The sequence below is a fragment of the Triturus cristatus genome, chromosome 6, assembly GCF_964204655.1.
Source record: "Triturus cristatus chromosome 6, aTriCri1.1, whole genome shotgun sequence".
In the NCBI taxonomy this organism is placed as follows: domain Eukaryota; kingdom Metazoa; phylum Chordata; class Amphibia; order Caudata; family Salamandridae; genus Triturus; species Triturus cristatus.
The window spans coordinates 1,521,580,106-1,521,602,535 of NC_140589.1; the positions used below are offsets into that span (position 1 = coordinate 1,521,580,106).

A 22,430-nucleotide genomic window follows, 5' to 3' on the forward strand; every position below is an offset into this window, starting at 1 on the left:
GACGTAGAGCTGGTTGGTACTGTTTAACCCCCAATGTGTGGTACCAGAATACCACTGTCAGAGCATCGTCAGACATAATTATCATGCACTAACTATCGTCCAATGACAGATAATAATAGAAAATCTACACCCAATTGGACGATTTTTTTGTAAAAAAAAAAAAATAAGTATGATGCAATATTTATGCTACATGATATTTTTGTATACAATATTCTGACATACTACATGCAATCAGTCCCAACTCGAAAGCTTTAACGTATACTTCTACACCTTTGTATGCATCTTACTGTGTGTACATTTTGAATGACTCTGTTTGGAAAGGTTTAGGAGAAATACATGCAGAATTTTAAGCTTTTCCAGGGAGATAAGCTTTCGTTTTACATTCGATCTGCTATCTGTAGCACGCTGTGGCTAACCAGGAACTTCTGCACGCTGAATTAAACAATAACGAAGACAATGTTTGCTTTCGATTCACTAAATATTATGTTGATTGTAGTATTCCTTGAATGTTTTTACTAAATAAAAATCATGTTGAACATTATTTTGCCGCACTCATTAAGGATGGAATCGTTTGTGATTTTACACATAAACATATATACGATCTCCCCAGGGACGTGCCTGCGTTTGAATGCTTGTGACAAACAATAGTTATTATATGTGTTTTCACCAGTTCCTTAATCCATGTAAGATGTGACTTTTACCACAGTTATGAAATGCATAATGTTATCAAAGATGTACAAAGCTTAGTTGTAAGTTGCTTACATTATTTGCTTTATACATTTATTTTGGTTGCATTTTTTCCCATCTTTAATATTACAATTCCTAATGATTTTGTGATGGGAATGCAATTTTGAGAGCCAACCCGATGTTTCTTCGCTTCTTGAAGTGAGAGTAACTTTTCAAACTTACATTAACTTCTAAATCTCTTCTAATAATGAATCATGGACTTTCTTATCTCTCGTATATTCCCATTTATTTTCTATATAATACTTATTTATAATTATTTGATGTATTAATGCAAATCAAACACAAGGAGATGATGGACGAAGCGCTGAAACCAGTAGCAGCAGGCTCGGTTCGCAGATAGTGGGGCGGGCGCGCAAGTGGGGGGGTCGCAAAGGTGGGTGGGGGGTTTAAGGGTAAAAAAAATAAAAGAAACACTTACCTTGCCACGCCGGTTCCGTGTCTCTGCTCTCCGACGCACGGGAAGCACAGAAAAGGCTCCCCTGACCAATCACAACATTGCAATGCAGCATTGTGATTGGTAAGCACACAGGCTTTCCTGACCGATCACAACACTGCAATGCAGCGTTGTGATTGGTTTTGAGCATCCTGGTTCGATGCTCAACCAGGGACTGGGGGCCTGGGCTTGTTCTCCAAGCAGGCTGTCATACAGCCTGCGTGGAGAACGGGGAAAGTGTGCATGACTGGTTTGGGCAGCCAGAGAGGGCCGACCAATTAGTAATTGCGCACTTAGAAGTGGTCAAACCACTCCTCCACTGCCCTGCTCCAAGAGCAGAGCGGCCCCGCCCACCGGCCCGCGCACAAAGCAACAGGAAACATAAAATGACAATTACTCAAAGTTATTATCATTTTATGTTTCATTTACTTTGCAGTGCACTGCGTAAAAGCAGTGGGGCGACGCTCCTCTGCCATATCAGAGGAGCCGCCCCTGGCTGAAACTTTTCAGACACTCACCCTCAGTCACAGATCTGGGTTGAAGCCATCATGGTTCTTTAGCTCACTTCACCACCCCAGTTCAGACTCACCGATATGCAAATCAGTCTTATGTTCCTCATAGGAACAGTCCAGCCTGAACTACCAAGCCACGTCTTCCCTGGACCAGTAACAAGCATCCTGGGACTGGTTTCAGGGTAACACCCCTCATAAGTAAGGCTAGCTTGAATCCAGTGGCAAAGTGAGCAAGGGGACCCACATCTGGGCATACCCTGCCAACTTATGGCGAACAAAACAAGCATAAGGAGATGGTGGATGGAGCACTAAAACTTTTCAGACACTCACCCCCATTCACAGATCTGGGTTGAATCCATCATCATTCTTTAGCTCACTTCGCCACCCCAGTTCAGACCCAGCCTTACGCAAATCAGTCTTGACCCTGTTCCTCATGGGAACAGTCCAGCTCAAACTGCCAAGCCAAGTCTTCCCTGAACCGGAAACAAGCATCCTGGGACTGGTTTTCCAAGGATCAGTGATCTCAATCCTACTTCAATTGAAATCTCTGTCAGGAGTAACAAATATCAACATATTGCACATTCAACATTAGATGAGGCTCCTCCTCTCGTATGAAATGTTGCTATTTAAATCACACTGAACTGGCCACCCTGCTTTAGCAAGTAACTACCCCTATTAACAAAAGTGGGAAACCCAGTGGGCTCTTTCATGCCAGACTATAGTTTCAAGCTGAGATCAACACATCCTTTAAAGTAACACATACCTATTTCTCTGGATGACTACAGCTTTTGTCTCCAGAACAATACCAGTGTTTTAGCACCACTCATACAGAGTGTGGCCAATATTGATGAAGCCAATAGGTTTTGCTTGTTGTGTAATGAAGGTATACAGGCACACAACATTCATACACACACTGATTCAGATCACAAATATTATGAAAATATAACAACCCACTTGTAGACATATATACTCACACAGACCAGCACATTTATTGACATCCATGCCTAAACAGACCAACACAGAGGCACTGACATGCACAGATTACTAGCCATACAGATATCCATCCATGCAGTCCTTCTGGCTACTTGGCACACAGATCACCAGACAAGCGCATAGGCCACAAGGCAAGCATTAACCTATGCACACACATTAACAGACATAGGCGAACCCATGCATACAGACCAACACACAAAGGGTCATAGGCACAGAACAGACATACAGACTTACACATGTGCAGTCATACACCTCCCAAACAGGCTTAAATCGATGGACGGATGGACAAACAGAGGGTCAGAAAGATAGATGAATGAAGGCTTAATATACAGTTAGACTCTCATTGCTTATGCCCTCATTTAAAGTTGAACACATAAAGGTCAGGTATCCACCACATCTGGTAAATACAATTACAGCAAGGTGAGGTGTTTACTGGGTGCAGTAAATACCTCCTAGCCCAAGTTTCCAGCCTTTAAATGAGGCATAAATTGCATTTAACACCACACATTCCAGATGTTGTGCCTTCTTTGTGTATTGGTGCAGGAATGAATTCAGAAAAAAAGAAACAAGCCTAATCAGGGAGAATTTAAAACTCAAATTGGTTTTAGATATGGGATGGTAGTGTACACCAAATCACTGTATGGCACTGCACAATAAACAAGTCCTATTCTCATAGCTGATCAACAGTGTTAGAAATGTGGTTAGTGGTTGACTGGGGTGTGAGCTTGGACAAGTAGCAACCACAATTATAGTCAGGGTAAAGCACAAACAAACCCCAAATTAACTTGTGCTCAACCCCTTGGTAGCATAGCACAGATTAGTCAGGCAATGTGTAAAGTGTTTGTGCAACACATCAAACAGTAGAACAGTGAAAACACCACACAAAAAGGTCCCACACAGGTTAGAAACATAGGAATAATTTAATACAGAAAACAAGATGATAATGGCAAAAATCCAATCAGTAGAAATGGGGTAATGAATCTTTAAAGAATAAAGTGAAAAACAGCACATAAAGGTGTAAAATGTCAACTGGGGATATCTGGTCATGGGAAACCGGCTCAAAAGTTCAGGCTGACCGCGTTAGAGTGCATGTTGAATACAGTTCCAGACCCACTTACACATGAATAGCTTGTGCTATGCCTCCACACAAAGGACTTAACAACCCTGTATTGTCGCTGCAGCCAGTTTGGAGGCAGGGGAGGCAGGAAATTTCATGCACTTCAAAGAGCCTTTCCAAAAGCTTCTTACACCTTCCAGAAGAAGGGTATCAGGGTATAAATATAGGACCTTCAGACCAACTCTTCAGTTCACTACTAGACCTGTGGAAGGACTCCTAGTGGACTGGCTGTTGCTGTGAACTGTTGTGCACTCTGCCAGACTGCTGCTGTACCTGGAAGGACTGCTTGCAGCCTGGAGCCTGCCTTGAGCCCTCAGAGGCCAGCCTTGCTGTTGAGCCATGCATCTCCAACTGCACCCAGGACTAACAGAAGTAAGTCCAGGTGCTGGTTTGCTCTCGTCCTGTTCAGAGCCACAGGGACATAAAAGCACCCCACCATCTTGAACCAGCCCTTGGACCAATCCTGATTGACTCCTGAATCCCCAATAGGTGTCCCTCTAGTCCTGGACCCTTGGTTGTGGTGTTAAAGATGCCCAGATGGTCAATTTGCAAAACTGAGGACTTGGAAAAAATTTGGCCAAAAAGTGCTCTGAGAACCAAAATGCGATCATGACCAACCTGCTGATCTATCTGCCAGAGGTGCATCGCCAGTCGGATTGACTTCACAGCTTCTGCTGCTACATTCTTCTCTGCAGCAAATCCATTTCAGCAGTCCTTCGCCAATGGGGGATCCGACCTTGTGGAACTGTCTTCGGCCACAGCCCTATGCTTCGTCCCCCTGGAGTTTTTCGACTTCCATTTCAGCGACTAAGCCTGAATGTAGAAATCTTCACCACGGCTTTGACCCAAGGCCATCTGATGAAGAAGCTCCCTATTTGGACAGCTCGTGCAGCCTTGACTGCGCTGAACTTTACCTTCTTAGACATTTTTTTCAAGACTTTTTACAAGTTTGAATGTAAGCATTGCCCAGGCCCAATCTACTTCATGTATCCGAACCTTGCTCCATTGTGGTTGGCCATAAATTTCGAATTTTACCCAGTCTTGCGCGACTAGATGGCCTTGGTTGGATCTTTTAGGCGCTAAATTTCACCTGAAACTCTGAAAACTCATAACTCTGGTTCTAGTGATTGGATTTTTGTCATTTTGGTGTCAAATAGTTTATTAACATGTACCCTATGTTTCTAAATTGGTTTGAGATCTTTTTTGTATAGTGTATTCACTTTATTACTGTTTTGCATAAATACTTTACTCATTGACTGCCTTTTGTGCCAAGCTACACAGGTTAAACACAGGTTCATTTAGTGACTTTTTTGTGGTTCACTCTGCAATGGCTTGTGGCTGTTGCCAGGGCCGGACTGGCTACCGGACGTTTTGGTATGCTGCCAAGCTAGGGGCTGATTTTGTTGCTGGGGACCAGCATGTGCTTAAAACCATTCATTTTGCTTTGTTTATTTAGAAGCACACGCAGGTCCCCATCAACGAAATCAGCCCCCACCGCAGTGAAATCAGCCCCCAGCTTGGCAGCACACTAAAACGCCCGGTAGACAGTCCGGGCCTGGCTGTTGCTTGACCAGAGCTCACACCTCAGTCAGCCAGCAACCCAATTTCTAACAGTGCTCTTCTGGATTTTTGCTGTGTGCGCTGGGACTCTGATAACCAGACCCTAGTGCATGTTCTCAGACCCCTAAAACATTTAAATAGGGTCTATACTTCTAATTGGCATAGTTAACTTACCTGTAAGTCCCTAGTATGTGGTATAAACTGTACCCACGGCCTGGTAATATCACTAGCGGACCTCAGCACACATTGTGCCACCACAAAAGTGACTGTGCAAAACATCACTGCAGGCCTACTACTAGCCTGTCAGTGCAGTTTAAAAAAAGTAATGTCAACCTGTTTAACAGGCCTAAACCCTCATTTTAAATATTAGTATGTCACCCCGAAGTAGTGCTTAAAGTCCAATAAGACAGGGTATAAGGTATTTAAAAGACCAGAACATGTAAAGGTTTAATGTGAAACATGTCCTGGCAGTGCCAAAAAGCTATTTTCACTGTAGTAGGGTTAGCAGCTCCATAGGAAAGCCGTGGTATATTATATATGAATTAAATTAATTTATGTCCATGTAGGAGATGGCTGCAAAGTTAATTCTTGGACTTTTAAAAATATTTATTACAAGCCCAATTCACTGGTAAAGTCGGATCTGTACTGAACATTTTACTAAATGTACTTGTAGAAAGTTGCTTTATACCTGCCTAAAGACCTTAAAAGCCCATTTGTGTGACCTCCCAGCTTTCATCTAGGAGTTCAATAGCACCTTAATGAGATGTGAACATGCTCCCGGAACCTTGGATGTGGGGAGATGCTTTGTTCCTCTGACAGGATGACCATCTGGGCAGTGCCCAGGAACTTATTTAACTTCAAAGGGACGTACTCTGTCTTAGGAAGATGTAGCTAACACCTGGTCTTGCCCCTTCTTTTGTTGCTCTAGTCAGCAAGGCACCAATCCCATTGAGAGAGAAGGAGCTCTCAAAACAGTTTTGAGTGACCACAGAGGGGGGGTTGCTCTTTTCCCTGGACACACCTCAGGGGTGTGCAGAGGAGCTCTGCATAGTCAAGGAAAGTTTCTGCCATGTTGGATTTAGGTAGGGAGGGGCACTGTGGAATTGTGTACAGTAGGGCACACAGGAACTGCTGCAAAAATGGGTAAGGTTACCCCAGGGAACATTTTCCTTGTTGGTTAGGGAGCGCTAGAAGTCACCCGCACACACGGGCTAGTGCTAGGCATAAATGTTGTACCCTGTGCACTCTCTTTAGAATACTACTGGACTTGTGTAAAACAGAAAAAGGATTGCACCTGCTCTGGAGACTTGTGACAAGACCTGAAAGACCAGTCCTGCCCCACTTGTACCCAGCACAAAGAAGTGGACTACATTGGTCGGTTGGCTGACCTTCTGCTGAGCTATGGGGACACAAAAGCTGTACAGAAGCCCACTTTCCTAGAATAGCCCAGCTATCCAGTTTCAAGTGGACCTGCCCGGAACCCTGCTGGAGGTTTCTGTTAGAGTGAGTCCTGACCCTCAAGGCTGTTTGTGAGGTCCTGGAACCCTTGGCTGGTGTCAGTGTGTACTCCTCCTGCCTACCCCTTAAACTCTGGACTTATACATTTTCTATAAACATTTTACCTGGAGAACCATTGGTAGACAGTGTCAAACCTGCCCAGCCGATCAAAGGAGTGTGCAATGCTGCTGGTCCTGATTTCGCTATAGCTCCCACTGTGTTCTTCTCTCAGCACTAGAAACTATCACAGTCAAGCACTCATATGTCCCCCAAAACAGCTACATTGGCGCCACCTTCGAAGGAGACCTGAACAATTTTGCGACCCTCATAGGTGCAAGCACTTGAACTTCTCCTGCCAAAGCTTTTCCCGCCTAAACCAACAATTTTCCTGTGGTTCCATCTCGATGCCGTAATCCATTGACGTTGAGCTTCTTCTCTCAATGCCAGCCCACTGCTTTCTTTCAAAGCAGGCCGGCGACATCAGTAGATAACTTTTCCACCAGGTCGAACCTGGTCCTTGTATCCAATGTGCACTCTAACGCAGTTGGCTTGAAAACTTACCCTTGACCTGGTCAAGCGCAACCGGATGACCTCGGTTGGTGCTTAATGCTTTTTGGTGCTATTTTCATTCATGATTTTTAAAATGTATTTCTCCTGTTCCACTTATTGTATTTTTGTTGTTTCAGAGTCATTCTAGTGTCATCTATTGTGTGGTGGTTTTGACTTTTTAATTTTTTGGTACTTCTTAATGCTTTACACATTTTCCTAAATTAAGGCTGTCTGCTCCGTGCCTTGGGCTGAGCTCAGGTTTGAATTACTGAAACTAACAAGAATAGTTACATTATTACTTTTGATGGACTCCCATCCACCCCAACAAATAATCCACTATCTTACACAGCTTTATTCTTTCCATCAGCCCTGGCTAGAGTGACATCGTGCTCAGCATTAACTTCACTCAGACTCTCTGAATTTATTTGCAGTATCTTGTTTCAAATGCCAGAGGGCTTCCTCCCTGAGTAACAGCTCTCTCAAAAACAAATCCAATTAGTATTTCCTCCACAGCTACAGACGTTCTTTCCATGCTAGTGGCAGGCTAGGCTTCCTTCACAATTCTACAGCAGATAATCTAGGAAGACTTTATAAATGAAATAAAAAGAAACAGCACTAGTCAATCACATCCTTTAGGCAGAGAAGAATCAATTCCTAACCAAACCTTCCACATATTTCAATGTGTCCTGCTAAGTCCTTAGACTGGAAGCTTGTAGCAGACACACAAATGGCAGTTAGAATCGGTCAATTGGAGCTATTTTTTTGCTCAGGGGAACTATTTAATCCTTTGACTGGAAATATTAAAAGTTACCTCACTCAGATCTTTTTAATGAAATAAACAATTTATCTGCTGATTTGTGCATTTTGTGTAAAACTACCCTTGCTCGTTAAAAATCATATCATTCACCACCTCTACACAAGTAGTAATAGTGAACAGCAATTTTGTATTGCTTATAGTATAAATGGGGCTGCACTATTACTACTTAGACACTGGCAATCATAGTTTCACAGTTTGTAACCTCAGTCTTGAGTTGGGTAGCCTTGGTATTTATTTGAAAAAAGCTTTGGAGTCACAATTCACTTTTTAAAAGAAATGTAAGGGTGGGCCATTAAGGGGGCACAACAGTATTTCATGTTATGTGCAGCACTTTTACATAACTGGTGAGTGTAAATACTGTCATGGCACACGTTCTTTTTATCTATATCAATAGTATGCAGTTGATATTTTGTATGGACCACAGGCTTGCTACTAATATGTAGATCAGTCTAACTGTGCATGTATATTGCTGGGTACCTACCGGCTTCTAATGCATGTTTCCTATTATATTGAGCTATCTAACTTGCACTTAGAAAGATAAAGACCCAAAGTAAAAAGGTTTCAAACATGAACAAGCATTGGCAAAACCAATACGTCTGGTGTTGATTGTAAACTTTTGGCTTTGCCAAAGTTTGTGATTTGTTTTTGTAAAACTTTTCAAAAGGACCTCTTTTTATTTGTATGTGTACATTGTGCAAGAGGAGAATGCCATCACTCACAGAGATGTAAACGAAAGGCTGAAGTGGGCTCACTGGGTGTCATCAAGAAAACAGGATGGGCATCATCGTGACAAATGTTTGTCAAGATGGCAGAAATCTGTGAACTAGGCTTGGTTGCTGCACCAAACCTCATTTGGCCCATTTTATTCTTTATTTTCTAATTAAAACACTTGTTTATCTGTCATCCAGTGTTTGGTACCAAGTATATGGATAGTGTTAACACACACACACATCCTAAATAGGGCCGGCATCAGTGGCATCGGGAAGGTGGATATGTATATGCATATATATTTATGCATCTGGATACTCCACGCTTCCCCTTCACAATCACCTCCACCATGCGAAAGGGCACAGGAAGACAACACCATACCATGAGAAAGCAACCCAGAGTTTGATGCTTATTTTTTATTTGTTTTAAATTATTTTCTCATTGCATTTTCTGAATCAGCAAAGTGCACGTGCATTTGGGAAAATAGACTTACGCGTTTCGGCCATCTCTATCTATCTATCTATCTATCTATCTATCTATCTATCTATCTATCTATCTATCTATCTATCTATCTATCTATCTATCTATCTATCTATCTATCTATCTATCTATCTATCTATCTATCTATCTATCTATCTATCTATCTATCTATCTATCTATCTATCTATCTATCTATCTATCTATCGAAAAAACAAAGATTACATGGACGTGATAGTTAGGCTCAGATTTCACTTGTACAAAACCAGTGAAATTCAGCAGTTATAGTTACCTGACCTAACTATAACTTGCGCACCCACAATGCACTGCTATGATCTCAAATATAACATCACTTATGACATGGTCAGTGACATCACTCACGACATCCCAAATTACATACTTGATGACATCGTCCAGTGAGTGTAACATTTTCTAAGAGTTTATGGGTGTTTCACATCTATATTAACATACTACAAAAGTTACATCAGTATAGTAGGTGCACTTCAACTGAGGGATATTACTTCTAACATATATTATGTGATTGGATGTGTGACTGTTTTTATCCTTGTGTGTATGGATGTGTGAATGGATGTATGGGTGTATAAGTGGGTGTGTGAGTAGCTGTGTGGGTGAATGGGTTGCTGTGTGAGTGGCCGTATTGGTGAGTGAATAGGTTTGTCAATTGCTGTAAGGGTGAGTTGAGTGGTAGTTTGAGTGGCTCTATGGGTGGGTAAGTGGGTGTGTAGTGACTGTACGGGTGAGTGATGGCATGCATGAGTGACTGCATGGGTGAGTGAGCGGTTTTCTGAGTAGGTCTGTTGGTGTGTGAGTGGTTGTGTCAGTGGTGGTTTGGGTAATTGAATGGTGGTGTGAGTGGTTTTATGGGTGGGTAAGTGGGTGTGTAGTGATTGTATGGGTGAGTGAGTAGGTGTCTGAATGGCTGTATGAGTGAGTGACTTGGTGTGTAAGTGGCTGTAAGAGTGAGTGAGTGGCTGTTTGAGTTACTGTTGTTTGGTTCAGTGAGTTGGTGTGTGATTTGCTGTATTGGAGAGTGAGTGTTTGTGTGAATGGCTGTATGGGTGAGTGAGCGGATGTGTGAGTGCTTGTATGGATGTGTGAATGGTATGTAAGTGATTGTGTGGGTATGTAACTGAGTGTGTGAGAAACTGAGAGGCTGTGTTGAGAAGCAGTATGGGTGAATGAGTGGGTGTGTGTGACTGTGTAGGTGAATAAGTGGGTGTGTGAGTATTCACTAGGATCCAGCCTTTTTTTAAAACATTTTTTTATAAACTATAAGGGAGGGGGCCCTAAAAAATAATGGGATAGAGGCCATGCCCCCCCCAACCCGGACCGATTTGATCCCGGGGACCCCGGCCCCCCTCTTTTTTAAAATTAAAAAAAAAATAAATAAATAATGAGAGGAGGACCACGTGGCCCTCCTCCAGGTACGATTTCTGCCCCGGGGACCCCATCCCCGGGACATGGTCTCAATTGTGGGGACAGCTCAACCAATCATTCATTCAAGCAATATTCAGGGTTCCATATATTTTTAACAGATGGGTCCTTTATATTTAAGCGTATGACCAGTTCAACAGCTATGCAGAAGGGGAGCTACTGGGTTCATGAGGGACCAGCAAGTTACCACTCTCGAATGATGTTTATCCATACGGTACAGTCTGTAAGTGTAGTTCCTCAGTAGAAGCAGTGTCACCCTCCCCCTCCACCATGACCAGATCCACTCTGTCTCCCAACTCCTCCCTGGGTTCCCCCAGTGTGTGTCCAGCATGCTGTACCAGAATTCAAGATCCCTTTCTGCATGTTCATCAGTGTGTATCCTCCATAGTCTGCATTCCTCCGCTGCCGCCCACCCCAAGAAATCAGTCCTCCACTTAGTGAGAGCCGGCGGGACAGGACTACCCCAATGTATGGCTATACGGCATCTCGTCAGTAGCAGGCCCAGTTGGGAAAATTTATATTTCATCTTTCCCCACTTCCTGGGAAGAGGTAACATCCCCAAAATGCAGTGGGGCATTGAGAGTTGCATAGCTGCCCTTGTCACCATGCTTAACTATTTGAGCACATTACTCCAATATGTGTGTAGTTGCATACAGGTCCATGCAACAGGACAAAAATCTTCAAGTGTTACCCCACTCTAGCGCATCTCGCTGATCTTGTTGGGTACACCCTATGGAAATGACTTGGTATGCTTGATGAAGGAAATATTATTGCACCAGCTTAAAGAAGGCATTACTAGTGATTTAGCACACTTGTGCATGAGCTCTACTCCATTCTCTCTCTGAAAGAGGAGACTCTAGTTCTCCATCCCAGACTGCTATCTACAGGGCAATATCCGTCCATCTATCGGATTTTAGGGCTATGTTTAACCAAGATATAATGCCCTTAAAGGAGACTGGGTCCAATATTACCTGTAGGACCTGCGACCACTCCAGTTCCTTAGAGAAAGTGGTCCAGATTTCAAAGGCTGTATGCAATATGCTAAAATATTGCAAAAACTGTTTGTTATCTACCCCATAGTGCATCTCCACGTTCTGCATGGTCAGAAAGTTGCAGTTCAGAAACAGATCTAACCATTCCAACAGCCCCCCTCTATCCAACCTATAACATCCTGGCAATCACGGATATGCAAGAAAGGGCTCAATCACCAAATCAGGAGAAGGGGAGAGTATGGTGCCCTCTTTGTAACTTTTGTGATGACCCTTTCCCATGCTTGTGCCACTTGAATAAAACTGAATGGAGTTTCCGGTGGGAGCCTATTTCCCCTCATCAGTAATATGGGGAGCTCATAAGTCCCAGTGGATCCAGAAAGCAAACTCTTATCCCAGTTAGGGCCATCACCACACCACATCACTGCATACTGTAAGAGGCCAGCTATACATCGGGGATTCCGAGACCACTACCACAGAGGGCCAATTCAGGGATCTCTAGCGGAACCCTACTAGTAACTCATCTATCTGGCGAAACATCTCAGATGGCAGGACACAAAATGAATTTTGTATCAGATAGAGGAAGTGGGGTAGGAAGACCATTTTACTCAAAGCTACAATGCCCTTGGGGCAATGTACTCCAGATTCGGATAGAGGTCCCAAGTCCATCCGGTAGCCTGCCCTAATTTAACTCATATTGGAGAAGTTGGTCATGAGTGATCTGCAGACCAAGATACGGACAGCTTTGAGTCACCCATGGCAAACCCACCGCTGGGAGGTTGGCTTTATCCCTATCCACCAGGATTGCCATGAAATAGAGTATCATCTTGTGGTGGTTGACGCAGAGTCCCAACACCATGCCAAAATGCCCCAGCAGCTGCTTGATATATATCAACATGTCGTCCGCATACATGGACACAACTTGATTATTGTCCCCTCTGAAGCACCCCAGTCCCGCAGCTGGTCCCTGAGATATATTGCCAGTGGTTCCATTGCCAGCACAATCAGGAGAGGCAACAATGGGTGGCACTGTCACATACCCCTTTCGACGCAATAGGTCTCAGACACCTCCGTACCTAATCGCACTCTTGCAGTGGGCGATTTATACAACAGCTGTACCCATGACAAGAATTTGGCCCCCAGTCCCATGCGACGCAGGACTTTTCAAAGGTACGACCAGGACAGGGTGTTGAACACCTTCTCTATATCCAGGTCCACCAGAGATGCTCCAAAGTTAGAAGCCTGGGTTTCATGCATCACGTGTGACAGTCACTGTAAATTCATGTGGGTGCCCCTCTCCGGTATGAAGCTGCACTGATCCTCCCGTACTAAGTGTATAATAACCTGACCCAGCTGGAGTGCTAAGACCTTAGTGCGCAGTTTAACATCCACGTTCAACATGTAAAGAGGTCTGTATGATCCCCGTTCCACAGGTTCCTTGACCAGCTTTGGAAGCATAATTAAAACCGCTTCCTGCATATGCATCAAGAGTTTGTTGAGCTCATGTGCTTCCAGAACGGTCTCCAGAAGGGCTGGGAGTAGATTGGCAGAGGGATCCTGTTACAACTCAACCGGGAGTCCATCGGGACCTGGACATTCCCCCCTTGCCATGGCACGAAGAGCTTCCCCCAGCTCCTCCAAGATTATGGCCTCCCCAAATCCTTCAGCCTGGCCTGCTGTCAACTGGGGGACAGTAACCTGATTCAGGAACCTCTCCACCCCAGAAGTCTCTGCTGGTGCCAGAGCAGTGTAGAACCCCGCGAGATGATCACGAAGTAGTGGGGTAATAGCCATCTGACCCATAACCAACAAACCACTTGGTCCGTGAAGGGCAAGAATTATTGGTGGTGAGCGATCCCTCTTCAGTAACCAAGACAGCATTCATCCTGCTGTATCACCTTCTCTATGGAGGCATTGTCTGTAATTTTTCAAGATGAGACATGCCAGCCTATCTGGGTCGGTAGCCACCATCCTATGTGCCTCTGTCAGTGATGCCTCTCCCAGCTCCCGCCCACCTCTGACATTGCAGTCCCACAAGTTGTTTTTCCTTTTCTTCCAGCTACTGCTCTAGCTTCCTCTTGATGTCATATGTCTTACCAAGACTCGCACCCCTGATAACTACCTTCAATAACCTCCACTATGCACTGCATGAGTTTGCGGTGTGCCAATTCATGTTGAAAAAACCCTAGAGTGTATCCTGCATGTCAATAGCATATTCCGGGTCCCCCAGTGCCTCTAGTTTAAATCTCCACGGGGATACGGGCCGATGCCTCTTCACCCCGCATTCCAGTATAAGGGTAGCATGGTCAGAGAGAAACAGTACCTGGTAGGCCACCTTTATGGCATAGAGGAATGTTTCATTGGGAAGGAGGAAACAACCCAATCTACTATGGGTTCCATGAGCAGTGGAATAACAAGAGTAATCTAGTGCCGCAGGATAAAACTCAAGCCACATATCTACAAATTGAAGACTATCCATGACTTCACGCAGCTCAGCCACCATGCAGGGTTTCGTGCCCATTCTGGACAGGGGGCAGTCCAATTGTCAGTCCAGATTACAATTAAAATCTCTCACCCAAATAATTGGTAATTCAGCATAAAGGAGTAACTTGGTTTCCAGAATTCAGAAGATTTCTCCATCATCAGTGTTAGGAGCATAAGCATACATAACTCTTGGCTGTCTAATATACCTTGCAACAGTATATACTGTCCTTCCACCTCTGCTAACTGCCCTCTCAACTAGAATAGAACCTCCCATACAGACACTCCACAGGCATAGGAGGAAACGGTTGAGGAGTACAACTGCCATCGCCACTTTTTATGAAGTTTCTGTGCTTCAGTCTCCAGGAGATGTGTCTCCTGGAGGAATGCAATATGTACACTGTCTAAGATCGGTGTAGGTTCTATATCATTTTATAAAACAATTTAGTCCCCTCACGTTCCATGATAACATCCGTACTGCATCAACCATTCTGAGTCAATGCTAGTTACACTCACTGCCCACATCCATCTGCGCACTGGGCCCCCAGCCTCCACACAATGTAATGTACAATTGTGCCACAAAGAATAGAACCTGAATATCAGCTCCCAAAAGTTGGTTTTTGAACTACCAAGGATAAACGCCCCAAAACTCAACTAGTGCCTGCCCATAAATTGCAACTAACACTACCATTCAACTCAATATTTGATTTTTTAAATTTATTTAGAAGGTTTTATATAGCGCGAATAAGACCCTTGCGGGTATCAGAGCGCTTTACAGGGGTAGAAATCAGAAACAAAAACAAAAGACTTAAAAAAGAGTTAAAAATTGAGTCTTGATAAACAAAACATCTGTAGTGGGAATTAGATAAAATGATCATGTGGATTTCCTTAGGAGTAGAGACTTAACTTCTTTCTTGAAGGAGGTAGAAGATGGATTCTGTCTGGTTTCAGGGGACAGTGCGTTCCAAATCCTTGGAGCGATTCCAGAGAAGGCACGTTTGTATGATTTCTTTTTGGCAAAATGTTGTGGTTTTAGAAGAAGGTTGAAGGAACTTCTAGAAGATCTGTTGCCGCAAGAGAGCACAAATTTATGGGCTACATAGCTCGGAGTATTGTGATGTAAGGCTTTGTGGGTCATGCAGGCTATTTTTAGTTGAATTGTAGCTTCGAAAGGAAGCCAGTTAGGAGCTCTAAGGTCGGGGTTAATGTGACAATTTCTTTTTGAGCCCGTAATAAACCTAGCCGCTGAATTGAGTGAGGCTCTTAGAGGGGCCGTTGTCGATCTGGGAAGACCGCAGAGCGTTGCACTTCCACAGTCAAGCCTTGTGATTACTAGTACTTGAACTGCCAGTTTGAAGTCACTTGCGAGGAGGAAGGGTTTTAATTTTCTCAGAGTGTTCATCTGAATGTTTGCTCGTTTTGTTGTGGCACTGATATGATTCTGCATGTTTAGATTTCTGTCAAGTGTTAATCCCAGTGACTTCTCTGAGTCAATGATATGGGGTTGGCAGTTGAGCGCTGTTAGTTGTTGAAGCCATTCTTCGATGATGGATGTTTGGTTGGGTGGAGCGATTAGGATGAATTCTGTCTTGAGGGTATTTAGTTTCAGATGATTTTCCACCAGCCAAGTCTGGGTTTTTTGTAGAGTTGAGTTGAGAGATTTTATGTCCTCCAGAGAGGTGATTTTTAAGTATAGGTGTGTATCGTCTGCGTACATGTGATGTTGGATGTTTGAGGAGCTGTGAATAACGGTGAGTGGTTTCATGAACTGATTGAAGAGTGTAGGTGAGAGGGATGAGCCCTGTGGTACACCTAATGTGACTGGAACGGCCATAGATAGGGGTTGATTGACCTTGAATCTTTAGGATCTATTTTGGAGGAAAGAAGTGAACCAGTTTAAAACTGATCCTGATAATCTCATCTATATTTCAAAAGGTCCAGAAGATTGTCATATTTGACGGTGTAGAATGCCGAAGATAGATCAAGCAGTATTAGCAGACAGGCTTCGTTTTGGTCTATGATTTTTAGTGCGTCGTCTACTATTTGGGTCATGGCCTACTATGTGCTGTGTTTTGCGCAAAAGCCGGATCGGTATTGGTTGAGCAGGTTGAAATGGTTGATGTGGTTTCCTAGCTATATCTGTATGCATTTTTCTAGGAGTTTAGCCAGAGTTGGGATGTTAGAGATTTTGTTATTGAGTTATAGTGCATTGATTAAAACACTAGCGACCAAGACGGATAGACTAACATTCCTATGTAAGCTGTGTGTCCCAGGGTCCCACTACTTCCACTTACAATTACATTCTCACCATTAATGCAAAAAACAAAAAAGATAAGCATAAAGACCACAACAGTTAAAAGAAGAATGAGCACAAGATTATCAGAAAGTTTGGGAACAAAACTAAAAGAGGGGGAGGGCGGTCTGGCAATCTAGATCCATGACCCATGTGAGTAGCCGCCCCCATAATCTTCCTAGTTGCTGCCAGTTTTGTATGATGGCAGTCCAATGTCTCCGCAAAAGAAGAACTGCAATATGTCGGGTGTCCATCCTTGCATTGTTAGAGTTTGTGCCTCCAAAAGATACACTGTGCCTCCGTAAGTGTCCACTCCCATCCATGGATGCCCCTTATCTCTTCAGTACAACAAAGAGGGACCCTGAAGCAATGAATGGGAGGGGAAGGTAGTCAGGGAATAATCAATACAAAAAACAGGAACACGTTCCCCCACTGACACAATATATATAGGCAATAAGTCCATAAATTAAACTGTGTCCACAGACCAAACCAAAAAAAAAAATTTTTATTATTTTTTTCACATTTTAATTTATTTTTCTAAAATGATGCTGTACATACTACTGTAACTGTGGTAGCAAAATTGCTACTGATGTTCAATTATTACATATACATCAAATACATTATAAAATAGACTTTGACACAATGGATTTTATAGAAAGAAAACAATCATATGCACAAACCCAACTGTAATGAAACAGCCAAACAATATTTTAAGTTGATTCAAACATATCAAAACGACAGCAAAAAGTAAAGAATTATTGAGAGAATACAATATAACCAAGACAGTAAAGCGCCGACGCGCGTTTTGGAGATCCCAAGCTTGTAAATGAGCTCCTTCTTCAGGGCGCAAATACCTTTGACAGTCTCAGTAAGTTAAACCAAGTAATTTCTTTCAAAACTGAATAAGAATTTACATGTCGGGTATGAAGCACAAAGTACGTTGACGGTTTAGAAACGGAGGGTCTTCCCATCCAGGAATATAAGTCCAAAATGTAAGCGAGGCTTAAAAATCTGGCATATCCATCACGCCAGAAGGTTGTAACCGGAAGGCCAATTCTTAGCTGAAAAGCACACCAAGTGCGGCATCAGATGGAAATAATGTATGAGTCGTAAGATAAATAATCGGGATAATATAAAGTTCCTCGAAAGTCTCTATGTTCCAAAGGGTAATGTGATTATAACCTCAAATATAAGACAAGCACGCACTAGTGGTAGATCCACAATGATGAAAGATACAGGATAATATAATGCATCCTCTCGTGTCCCTAAAGATCAAGTATAATTTCAAATATAAATCATGTGTGGCGATACAATTAATGCCAGGGTACCTTGTGAATCTCCAAGACCGCATGTAAAAGGTTTTTACACCGCCGGGGCTTGATTGAGGGACCCCACTCTTTGACAATTGGATGGCGATACATGCGGTCTTGGAGATTCACGAGGTACCCTGGCATTACTTGTATCGCCACGCATGATTTATATTTGAAATTATACTTGATCTTTAGGGACACGAGAGGATGCATTATATTATCCTGTATCTTTCATCATTGTGGATCTACCACTAGTGCGTGCTTGTCTTATATTTGAGGTTATAATCACATTACCCTTTGGAACATAGAGACTTTCGAGGAACTTTATATTATCCCGATTATTTATCTTACGACTCATACATTATTACCATCTGATGCCGCACTTGGTGTGCTTTTCAGCTAAGAATTGGCCTTCCGGTTACAACCTTCTGGCGTGATGGATATGCCAGATTTTTAAGCCTCGCTTACATTTTGGACTTATATTCCTGGATGGGAAGACCCTCTGTTTCTAAACCTTCAACGTACTTTGTGCTTCATACCCGACATGTAAATTCTTATTCAGTTTTGAAAGAAATTACTTGGTTTAGCTTACTGTGACTGTCAAAGGTATTTGTGCCCTGAAGAAGGAGCTCATTTACAAGCTTGGGATCTCCGAAACGCGCGTCGGCGCTTTACTGTCTTGGTTATATTGTATTCTCTCAATAATTCTTTACTTTTTGCTGTCATTTTGATATGTTTGAATCAACTTTAAATATTGTTTGGCTGTTTCATTACAGTTGGGTTTGTGCATATGATTGTTTTCTTTCTATAAAATCCATTGTGTCAAAGTCTATTTTATAATGTATTTGATGTATATGTAATAGTTGAACATCAGTAGCAATTTTGCTACCACAGTTACAGTAGTATGTACAGCATCATTTTAGAAAAATAAATTAAAATGTGAAAAAAATAATTAAATTATTTTTTTTTTGTTTGGTCTGTGGACACAGTTTAATTTATGGACTTATTGCCTATATATATTGTGTCAGTGGGGGGAACGTGTTCCTGTTTTTTGTATTGCCCCTTATCTCTTACCATGGTATGTGGTGCAGGCCCCCACTCACATGCCTCAAGTACCACAGCTCTGCACATCACAGACCACTTCAGTGTCCAGTGCTGAACTGCCAGGCTCATCCAGAAGCTCTGAGTCGGCACCACAGTAAGCTGCCAATGTGACTGTCTTGACTAGCGCCCTGGCCTCTGCTCTCTCCTTTTGCTGTGATTCCAAAGTGATGGTGCTGTTTGTCCTCACCACCCGAGCATGCACACCATCTGCGCCTGCCTCTTTTCTGTGGTGGAACCCCCAACTCCGCCTGTATCTGAGATCCATCCCATCTCCACACCAAAGGTGTATCCTGCATACGATCTCCACTCCAGATCTCCAGCCAATCCCATTTTCCTCCGGTGTCATGAAAAAATTGGTTCAACCATCCAGGATCGCTTTCAACTTGGCGGGATACAAAAACTTTTACTGTAATCCCACGGCAGACAGTTTTTTCTTGACACCTCGAAAAGATTGTCGCTGTAACTGGACGGCTCCGGTGTAATCTGGAAAGATGCATATGGCATTATCAAACCTCGGGTCTCCCTGTTTTTGAACCACTTGTAGGATTTTGTCTCGATCTCTATGTTTCAGGGACATAGCCATAACTGTCCTGGGGGGGAGTTACCGTTGTGGCGGCGGGGCCAACGACCTGTGTACCCTCTCCACTGCAAAGAAGTTGGATAGCTGTGCGGCCAGGAGCATTGACTTAATCCAGTCCTCCAGGAAGGCCTCTTGTTTACCCTTCTCAAAGTCCTCTGGGAACCCCACGAACCAGAGATCACACCTAGGGGAGCGACCTTCAGCATCTTCCAACCTAGCTTTCATTTTACTAGAGAGAGATTCAAGTGCAGTCCCCATTTTCTTTAGTTGAGAAACTTCTTCTCTCAGGTCAATAATCTGGTTCTCCATTTCTACCGATCTTTCTGCCACTTTCCATGGGTCAGCTCTTAATAAAGTCACATTGATCACTATAGCCTCAATTTTTGCCTGCACCGTCAATCCAGAAGGCTCAATGGCTGCCAAAATCTGAGCTTCAGATGGTTCAGCTGCACCCTGAGGCACATCTCTCCCTGTCGACTGTGGGCCACTACTTGTGATCTGAGCAGTATATTAGTCCACAGCTGTGCCGGTGCACAATTCCGTTCCGGGGGGGATCAGCACTGTCTGCCTTCCACACCAGGCTCGCCGCCTTAGACTCTCTGCAGTGCACTGGATACTGCTCAGGCCTCTGCATGTCTTGGGTCCAACAGTGGGTGGAGACAGCCAGCCTACTCTCCACTGTCTCAGAAAAGCGTGCAGTCCCCAGCTGACATAGGGGATCATCACTACTGCCTCCCAGTGTGTACCCCCATTGACAGACACCATCTCAGGTGGTTCAGGGGCTTGGGGACGGCAGGATGATGTCAGATCTCAATTTTGGTGCCAGAGCATGCGTTTAGTGATGCCTCTAGGCCATCTTGTTGGCCATGCGCCATATGTGGCAAACAAAAGCAAGCACAGTCTCCCGCATTTGTTTCCACTTTAGCCCCTGGGTGGGCCAGGATAAAGGGGCATGCTGATATTTAACTTTAAAAAGGAAGGGGCACATAGGTTCCCCTTCCTAGGGCTCTTTTTATACACGAGAATGACCACCTCCCTCTGGCTTTATTTAAAAATGGCAGGGGGCATGTGGACCCTCTCCAATGGGCTCATTGAGCCCTGGTGACCACAACCTCCCCAGGGCTTTACACGAGTAGTGGAAGGGGGCCACACAGTACCCCTTCCTGGGGCTTTAATATGCCCTGGGGACCACCATCTCCCTGGATCTAAATAAATAATGATGCAGGCCAAGCGGACCCTCTGGGCCCTCAGGAGCACCCTCTCCCCAGGGCCAATTACATATTTAAAACTGAGAGGTGGCCATGTATGGCCCTGGGGACCACCACCTCAATGGGTCTGGCCCATGCTAATTAAAGGCGGCCCCCATCCTGGAGCCATAATGGCCCTGGGGACTGCCACCTCCCAGGGCTGGCTGCTGCTGTCTCCTGAGGTGCCAACCCTTTGGAGATAGCAGTTTGCTTTCGTGTAGCTGGAGCTGTGACAGCTCCCGCCAAGCGTGAGCAAACACTAACTCAGCCCCAAGCAAGCAGGAGCTGTCAAACTGCTCCCGCGTGCTGGGAGCAGAGTTTTCATCTGTTTCCCAGCCCGCTGACATGCGGGCAGGGAAACAGATACAATAATTGCTCCCTCATGCAGGAAGCAGCATTTCTTGCTGCTCCGTGTGTGTGGGAGCAATGCCGGCTCCCACTGCAGGCGGAGAGCTGGAAGGGACCAAAGGGGCACCCCACGGTCCCAAACAGTGGACACTCAGGACTCCATGGCACCCAGAAACAAGAAGCCGGCCCTGGGAGGGGCCCCAGGGCTGAAATCAGCCCTGGGAGGGGGCCAAGTGCCCTCCTCTGCTTCCAATAATTGGCCGGGCCCGGGGAATAGGGTCCCCATTGCCCAAAGTGGCCCATGGAAGGGGTTGCATGGCCCCTGTCCCCATGAATGTTTGGCCGGGCCCTGGGGAAGGGATCCCCAGGGTAGAAATCATCACTGGGGGGCCACGTGGCCCACCCCAAAAACTTTTGGCAGGGTCGTTCTGGCACTGATAGCCTTTTCACAGAAATTAAACTTCAACTGGAAGCACTTATATATATAAACATAGCAGGTGCCCCATTTGAAGCTCCACTTCTGTAAAGGACAAATGATTTTGACCTCCTGGGCTTGATGAGTGAAAGCAAGTGTGTTTTCTCTGCAATTCCACAAGATCTGAAATGCTTTGTGGAGTTAAATGCATTGTTGATCTATTGGAGCGCAATCTGTAGTGACTGTGACAAGTGGGTTCTTTCTTGTCCTTACTTAGTGACAGAAGAGTTCATGGTTCTCCTTTTAAATTACTAGGAGTATTTAAATGTGCAAAATCACATGGACGATTACCCTGTTCGGCTCCTCCCACCTTAGTAGTATGCAAAGGTCTTCCAACCTTTTGCCAGGATGATGAACAGCTTAAGAAGAAGCTCCCAGCTCATTTCTCGCAGATTTTAGTAACGCGTTCTTGATGCCAAGGAATATGAGGACATCTCCACTAATAAAGAAGATATTACTTCATATAGTTAAGAAGGACCCTTGTTTGGGGGAGATTTCCATCTTTGTGCTCTTGTCGTCTTCTCTATGGAAAGATTCATTATGTCACAAATTTCTGGATAAAGATGTACAAGGAACAATAACATTGCCAAAACACATACAAGGTCACATTTCCTTGTGCTCCATTATGCAGCTGTAGAATAGAATACATACTGGACATTTATCCAAGAAGGTAGCACTCAGTAATTAACCATTAGGAAGTACTCCACTTGTGTAATGTCCACTGGAACTCCTCAGTAT

The 22,430-nt window shown here is 44.1% G+C and overlaps 1 protein-coding gene across 2 annotated transcripts in view; it reads left to right on the plus strand.

The window, feature by feature from the left end:
• LAMP5 (lysosome associated membrane protein 5) overlaps window positions 1-22,430 on the plus strand; it is a 133,553-nt gene that overhangs the window by 67,191 nt on the left and 43,932 nt on the right. The window lies entirely within an intron of this gene.